Genomic DNA, 9,016 nt, shown 5'->3' on the forward strand with positions numbered 1-9,016 from the left:
CTGCTGTCATCTGTCACCTACAATTGCTGAGAAATCGAAGATCATCTGATTTTCTTTCTAAAATGACCTCCTGTTTCTTTTCCTGGGTGCTTGCAGGTTTTCTTCTTTAAACTTGAAGAGCAGTGAGTTTTCCAAAAAAAAGTATCGGTCTTTTTTTATCTTTGTTAATGCTTTTTTTTGAGTCACTGACATACAGTGAGTGTTTTGAACTACCTATTCAGTTTTTCTTTTGTTATAGGAGATAGTTTTCTATTTATTCTGGATATTTATTGTATCATTTTCTTGGTCTATACATACATTTTCAAATACATCTATTATGTGCACTTTATATCTTCAGTGCATCGATCCAGAAAACTAATCTTCTTGAAAGTCATTTAATCTATTTATTCTTTTTCCCTATTCTGTGTTAGTCTGACCTCTGTCCTCATAGTTGTTCCGGTTGCCGCTTTGTCTAAAGAATCCATTTTGCAGGATTTCATTTTCCCCTGTTAAGGAATATTAAATTTCTCAATTTTATTGTCACTTCCCTACTTTGTTTTCTTTATTTTAACATGTATTCCTTCAATGTATTCCAAATGCCATTTTATGTTATGCTTATATTTTGTTGAATATCTGTAATGTTTCAAAACTTTGTACCATAAAATATACTCTCCTCTTTGGACTTCCCTGGTGGCTCAGATGCTAAAGTGTCTGCCTACAAAGTGGGAGACCCGGGTTCGAGCCCTGGGTCAGGAAGATCCCCTGGAGAAGGAAATGGCAACCCACTCCAGTACTCTTGCCTGGAAAATCCCATGGGCGGAGGAGCCTGGTAGGCTACAGTCCATGAGGTCCAGAAGAGTCGACACGTGACTAAGTGACTTCACTTTCTTTATAGAGCAAATTTTTTAAAGCATCTTATGGTAACTTTTCCCATAATAATAAAGTATTTTTTATCTACCTGTTCCCATAATTACTATTATATGATTATTTATATTTGTCAGTCACTTCCATCTGTAACCGGCCCTCCCCCCCCACTTCTTTCTTTCTCCCAATCACTATTACATAATCACTGGCTAAATCTTTTTAAGTTATTGAAAGGTACATATTTTAGTTTCAGGTTTTTTGTTGACTGATGGTGATGAAGCTTCGTTTTGGGAAATTCCAAGGGAAAAAATAAATAACACCACTCTTCCTTACCCATTGTCTAAAGAAATTATAAAATACTATAAAGAATGGCAGAAGAGGGATAACCTTTATTCTTAATAGAAGTTGATTTGAAGCACATAACTCATTGTGGGAAACCAACGGATATACTACCTGAATCTCAAAATTAGGCAGAATCCCATGCACATTCTTAGAAATGCCTGACTTCTTCTCATCATAAGACTGCAGTTGCCATAACAGCTGACCTGCTTGCCCCTCCAAGTGTGGTGTTTTCTCCTAAGAGGAAGAAGGACAAAACAGCAACATCTAGTTTTTCTTTCCTTTTTGGTTTTCCAATCAGATAAGAAAAAATATTAGACTTAAACTAGGGTAGAGTGAATAAAAGAGCCAGAAGGGAGATGCATGATTATATCATTTTGCTGTACACAGAATCAACCACATGGATTTGGGATTGCCTCCCTCCCGCCACCAGCACCTACCCCCCCAGCCTCCCGGAGTAGTAGGGGGCAGGTAAATGTAGGAATTTCTTTCACACAATTCCACTCTTAAGTTATTGAACAACCTGAGAAGCCTGGTGGGCTACAGTCCATGGTTGCAAAAAATCCGACATGAATGAGTGACTGAGCACACACAGCTCATAGCAAATATAGTTACTGGTGTATTAAAAATATCAAAAGAATTGGGGAAAGAGATAAAGGAAAAAGGAGGAAGGGAGGGACGGAGAGAAGAACCATGCTCACCATTACTAATCAATAGGGAAACATATGTCAAAAGAACAATGAAATATCACTTTGCACTTGTCTATAATCAAAAAGACAAGAGGAAACAAGTGCTGGTTGGGATGTAGAGAAAAGGGAACACTTGTACAATGTTGACGGGAATGTAGATATCTGTATCCACTATTGGAAACAGCATGAAGATTCCTCAGGAAATTAAAAATAGAACAATTATATACTCCTGCAATCCCATTTCTGTGAATTTTTCCAAAGGAAGTGAAATCACTATCTCAGAAAGATAGCTGTATCCCTCCATTCACAGCAGCATTCTTCATAATAGCCAAGATACAAAAACAAACTGTCTTCCAATGGATGAATGAATAAAGAAAATGTGGCTTATGTATACAATGGAGTATTATTTGGCCTTAAAAAAGAAGAAATCTTGTCATTTGTGACAATGCAGATGAAATTGGAGGGCATTTTGCTAAGCGAAATAAGTCAGACCAAGAAAAACAATACTGCGTGCTATCACTTATATGTGAAACTTGAAAAAAAATATTTAACTCATAAAAACAAAGAGTGGAATGGTGATTGTCATGGGCTGGGGAGTGAGGTGGGGGAAGTGAGAGAGATTGGTAACAAAGTACAAAATTTCAGTAATAATAAAGTCTGTTGTCTAATATATTAATAGATCATAGTGACTATAGTTGAAAATAATGCATTATATAGTTAAATGTGCTGGAAAGTAGAATTGAAATATTCTCATTCCCCTCAAAAATGTAAATATGTGCGATGATAGATATTTAAATTACTTAGTGGGAAAAATCCACATCACACACTTCAACTATCTTACAATTTTGTCAGTTATACGTCAATAAAACTGAAGAAGATCCAGATAATTTATGTAAATACTCCCCTTTCAAAATTGTAAAGCATAACACCCTATTTCTTAATGGGGGCTGCACATAATGACTTTCTTCTAAAGAGTCCAGCAAGAGAAGAGGAAAAGATAATAACTTTATTATTTATTTATTTTTCTCCAAGACCACTTCCATATCCATCAGCTCGTCCTCTACATTTTCTTTCTGGTCCTGGTCCAAAATTTCTAACACCACCAAAATAATCTCCAAAACCAAAGTGGTCTCTTCTTCCTCTTTAAGAATGTTGGACTTCCTGCATTTCCTGTCTCAACAAAGCCTTTGACTTCTACATATTGACCATTGATGTTATGGTGTTTCTGCAACACAACCTTATCCACAGGATCATGGTCATCAAGACTAACAAATCCAAAGCCTCTTTTTTTTCTTTCCCAGACTCCCTGTCAGTAATTTTCTCAATGGCATCAATTTTTCTATATTTTCCATATTTCTCAAAGTAATAATCTTTAAGATTATGCTCCAAGATGTCTTCTGTAATTCCCACCAGTGAAGAGCTTCTTCACAGTGACAAGAGACCCCTGCTTTTTAGAGTCCTCTCTTGCAACAGCACGTCTGGGGTCAACCACTCTCCAGTCAATGGAATGAGGTCTGGCAGCCATGGCAGCAGCCACCTTAACCATGGAGGAGAAAGTTACAAAACCAAACCCTCTTGAATTTTGACTTGCAAGATCGTTTATGACCACACAGTCTGTAATTTCTCCCCATTGCTGGTAGCAGTTCCTCAGACTTTCTTCTGTGGTTTCATAGCTCAAGCCATCAATAAAGTTTATGAATTTGCCCATTTCCTCTTTTCTCTCTTCAGTGGAACAGATTTCAGTTTTCTCCATTGCAGATTAACTTGCTTCAGCCAAAATTCTTGCAGCTGAAGTTAAGAGAGACCTCAGGAAATGAACAGAGACTCGCCAGGTCCGGTCCTGCAGTGAGAACCTCTGCTTTTCCAGGAATAGCACTTGTGGGCACCTCCCCATGGGCCCAATGATGCCACTTCTGCCTCTGCAGGCCTTGAATCAGGCTTGAGCACCTTCCAATTTTCCAGAAGGGGCCAGCTTTCAAGACTGGTCAATACCGGATCCTCTATCTTCCAAGAGCTGTCCTCGACCACTCCTGAGATGCAGACAGTCTGTGACTTACTGGAAATTGCCAACGATAAGTTTATAGTGGAGAATATTGGCAAACACTTTCTCAGCCAGATGGTTATGGTCAGCATCAGCAGTCATAAACGATGTTGATAATATGTACCCTTGATATGGTTTAATGACAATTGCCCTTTATCTCCTTGCTATCCCTCTCCCAAAACACATAAACATGATTTAATTATGATAAAAAGTTATCAGACATAACCCAGTTGAAAGGCATTCTATAAAATGTCTAACCCACACCAATCAAAACAGGAAATTCTTAAGGAATTGTCAAAACCAAGAGGAGACTAAAGAAATGTGATGACTTAATTGTGATGAGGTATTCTGATGGGTGCCTGGAAACAGAAAATAGGCATTAAGGAACAACTGAGGAAATCTGAATAAAATAAGAAGTTTAATTAATAATAATGTACCAGTAATGACATATTAATTGTAATAAATGTACTATACACAAAGAAGACTGTGTTATTTGATCTGAATATTTGACAACTCTTGGCTGGTGGCTCAGATGGTAAAGCGTCTGCCTACAATGCGGGAGACCCGGGTTTGAACCCTGGATGGGGAAGATCCTCTGGAGAAGGAAATGGCAACTCACTCCAGTACACTGGCCTGGAAAATCCCATGGGAGGAGCCCGGTAGGCTACAGTCCATGGGGTTGCAAAGAGTCAGACGCGACTGAGCGACTTCACTTCATTTCATTTGGCATTATATTTGCAATTCTTTTGTAAACCTTAAGCTCCTGTCAGATAAAGTTTGTTTTTAGAAAATTAGCAGAGAAATATCTTCAAATTTCTCAAATAAGACACTTTGAACTTCCCATTTAACTTGAGGTCAAATGAACATTTACATAGGAGGACATATTACAATTGAGAGAATTTACCATGCAAGATGCTTTTTGAAAGTACAATTCCAAAAACATATATTGCAACAAAACCAAAAAGAATTGTCAAAATGTGATAAAATGAGAACAACTGTTTTATGTAAAATATATAATTTTATAGCATGAATTATTTTAAAAGATTAATAAAAAATATTTTTTCACAACATAGAAAGATTAAGATGAGACATACAGTCATAAATCTTGACACTCCACCCAGTCCACTCAAATTAATCACACAAACAACTTTTCTGTTTTCTGTGATGCACTCTACTCTCACCAATGAGAATCATCTCCCAGGTACAATCAATAATTCTTACTGCTGCTTTGTTTCACTTTCTTTCTTTTTATTTTGGCTCTAACTTTCTTTATATCTTAAAAATACTTCGAAACTCAACTGTACATACATCTTCTTTCCTGAATCACCACCATATATATATAATCTATCTCTTTAGATAAACTTTAAGTTTCAAAAACCTAATTTTTGTTGTTTTCCTCATGTTATTTTTATTAAATCTGATGGTAGTGGCTCAAATATTAGTTTTAGTTGCTACACATCTACCAGGATTAGCTGTTTGACAGGTGTTCTCATTTTCTCCTTAGCTTGGTCTTTCTCAAAGTGTATACTCCAAAGATTTGCATACAGGTTTCATAAATGAGTGTCATTTAACTGAGTGAAGGGCTTCTCTGGTGGCTCAGATGGTAAAGAATCCGCCTGCAATGCAGGAGACCTAGGTTCAGTCCCTGGGTTGGGATGATCCCCTGGAGAAAGGCACAGCAACCCACTCCAGTATTCTGGCCTGGAGAATTCCGTGGACAGAGGAGCCTAGCAGGCTACAGTCCATGGGGTGGCAAAAAGTCAGACACGACTGAGTGGCTTTCACTTTTTCACTTAACTAAATGAAAGGATAAATAAACATAGTAAAATATTTAATGAAAGAATAAAAGTACTTAAAGTAAATTTAACACTTTATCTCTAAATAAAGATTACCTTAAAGTATGGTCTATCACAGAGGTGATTGGGAGTTATCCACTGTTAAAAATATGTCAATATATTCAATACATACAACAAAGGGAAGCTATATTATATTAGGGAAGCTCAGGACAGAGTCAAAATCACTTCTATGTTTCTATATCAAGATGGTTCACTTTATGCATTGTTTCCACCTTTCCCCCTCTCAGTATCCCCTCTGTACACATTACTTAGGTTTCTATTCTCTGTAATCCACTGAACTTGCTCTTTCAATGTAGACAGTGACCTCTCTCTTGCCAAATCCAGTGGTCACTTTCTGTTACCTGAATATCCAGAAGCCAATCAGTCCATTAGTCTAATTCTCCTTCTTGAAATTCCTTTTTCTTTTTTTTTAAGCTTCTAAGAAAAGAAAGATTACCTCCAAAGAAAGAAGGATTACTTTCTTCTTTCACTGGACATGTTTTCTTAGTCTTCCAGTGGTTCTTCTATTTTTTTTTTGCCACACAGCTCTAGACGTCAGAAGTTTCCAGGGCTTGTGCCTGATCTTCCTTTTCTGCATCTGTGTGTTAGATCTGTCCTCATCTAGTGCTAAGACTTTGGTGCATCTATTCCTTAAAGAACCCAGATCTCAGTTTCCAACTCGGACTCTCTTCTGAAGTCCAAGCACATGAGTCAAAATCCCTTTTTTACTTCCCTGGTGGCTCAGATAGTAAAGTATCTGCCTGGAATTAGGAGACCCAGGTTTGATCCCTGGGTCAGGAAGATCCCCTAGAGAAGGGAATGGCTACCCACTCCAGTATCCTTGCCTGGGAAATCCTATGGATAGAGGAACCTGGTGGGTTACAGGTCTCAAAGAGGCAGATACAACTGAGTGACTAACACACACCTACATTTCCAGTTGGCATCTCCCCTTGAACACCTCAAAATATAACAACTGGCTGACCTTCCTTTGCCCCAGAGAAAATAGTTTCTCTCTCAGTGACACAGAAATAGATGGATGGAATTAAATATGTTTTGGAAGTAGAGCTGACTGGATGACCCAATAGATGTGATGTTATGGAGTTGCCATATTTGTTATCATGTTAGTCTCAAAAATTATTCCTCTTTCCATAAATGCATTTAGATAATGATTGAACTATAATGTGGATAATAGAATTGCCTTGTTCAAGAAAAGTTCTCATTGGGTGATTTCTTTTTTGCTACTGTATAGGTATTTGTTTTTGTTTTACTTTAATTGAAGCTGAGTGATCAGTATACTTTGTTTTAGTATTCTCCTTGAAAACTGAAATATCTAAAAATCTATCATCAAAGCTTCCTTCAGAATAGCATTGAAACATACATTACCAAATATAAAACAGCCAGTGTAAGTTAGATGTATGATTTAGGGCACATAAAGCCAGTGCTCTGTGACAACTTGGAGTGATAAGGTGGAGAGGGAGGGAGGTTCAGTAGGGAGGCGACCTGTGTATGCCTATGGCCGATTCATATTGACGTATAACAAAAACCATCACCATGTTGTAAAGTAAATATCCTCCAATTAAAATGAATAAAATTTTTTAAAAGTTTCTCTTCAGGCTAAAGCTTATCATTTTCAGTCATAGTTTTATGAGCTACTTATTGTGAATTTTCGACCACTTTGGGAAAGCTAATGCAAGTATATGAAGGAAGAAATAAAAAGGAATCATCACTAATTCCACATAATTTATTCGGCAACCATTGAGTGGCTCAGAGGGTAAAGCTTCTGCGTGCAATGCTGGAGACCTAGGTTTGATCCCTGGGTCAGGAAGATCCCCTGGAGAAGGAGATGGCAACCCACTCCAGTATTCTTGTCTGGAGAATCCCATGGACGGAGGAGCCTTGTAGGCTACAGTCCACCGGGTTGCAAACAGTCGGACACGACTGAGCGACTTCACTTTCACTTTCACTATTAAGTACCTTCTGCATGTTTAGTATCAAACTGAGATACACATGCAGAAGCATAAATAATATTATGAAAAAAAATCTTGAGGGGAGTTTGCTCCCAAGAAAATTTCCTTTACTCATTTTGCTGCATTTTGGAGACTGTGCAAGTAATGAAACACGAAATAGGAACACTTTTGTCCAGATTTTAAAAGCCAGTTTGCAGCAAATGCAGCTTGTTTGTCAAAGCCTCTTAATGAGGCTTATTCTCTGATAAAGGTATTTTCTGTTCATTCAAGAGTCATAATACTATTAAACCTGGGGATTTAGAGGTCACCATCAAATCAAAATGCTAGTTGTTCTGTTGTATCCTGGGACACATTATCTAACATAATTTCTTTACCATTGATGTATAAAGAAAAAAAATAGAATGTTTGCTTCAGTAAAAATGTTATAAAACAACGAATGTTTACTGCCTCATGATTATTTGCCTGGTAATTTTTGAATTGTAGTCTTTTAGTGGCTAATATTACCTATGATGTAATAAAAAATTACTCAGGTATATCAGATATGTGTAACAAAAATAACTCAATCTGTTTTGCATCAAAGTGTTGAACTAAATGTCTAAATACTAGTAGCAAGAACATGTCTTTGAATTTCATTGGAATTAGCACAAAGAGGAGAGGGCAAAAGAAAATATAACCTTATCTAGGAAAAGTGAAAGTGAAAGTTGGTCTGTCCTGTCTGACTCTTTGAGACCCCATAGACTATACCGTCCATGGAATCGCCAGGCCAGAATAAGTTGCCTAGGCAAATACATAAAAGCGTGGTATATGCATTGTGCTTATGCAAAATGTCCTGCATATATGGATACTTGCTAATGGATCATTTTTCTCTCCTTCATTTCCTGAATCATAGTGTATTGGCTGACAGACTGCATGCTACACTGGGTGTGCTATTTTAACCATAGTGACAAGCACAAAGTTTATAACTAAACTGGCTTCAGGGCTAATGACTTGAAATTGACAATGCTGGTCACCTAAATATCTGTCTTCCATCAGGATTTAAGCAACTTATGTTCTCTGGAGCCGAAAAAAAAAATGAGATCTCTTCTTTTGTACCATAAAGTACATTTTTACAGCTTCTGATTCAGCTCTTTGTATTCTTAACTCTGGGTGGTACAGGAGCTCCTGAGAAAGATACACCGTATTGTACCAGAGTAAGCCTTAGGATAAGCCGGTAAAAAATAAAATTGGAGTCTGTGGAATGGATTTCTCTTTATATTTTATGTTTGATGGATGCAGTTTTATTCTAGGTCTTTGATACTCTTG

The 9,016-nt window shown here is 37.3% G+C and overlaps 1 pseudogene; it reads right to left on the bottom strand.

Annotated features, from left to right (window-relative positions):
• Window positions 1-2,888: 2,888 nt before the first annotated feature.
• On the bottom strand, window positions 2,889-3,624 carry LOC145518959 (heterogeneous nuclear ribonucleoproteins A2/B1 pseudogene; annotated as a pseudogene).
• Between the last annotated feature and the right edge of the window lie 5,392 nt (window positions 3,625-9,016).

This window comes from Giraffa tippelskirchi, chromosome 8, assembly GCF_054371585.1.
Source record: "Giraffa tippelskirchi isolate mGirTip1 chromosome 8, T2T-mGirTip1v1.2.pri, whole genome shotgun sequence".
NCBI lineage: Eukaryota > Metazoa > Chordata > Mammalia > Artiodactyla > Giraffidae > Giraffa > Giraffa tippelskirchi.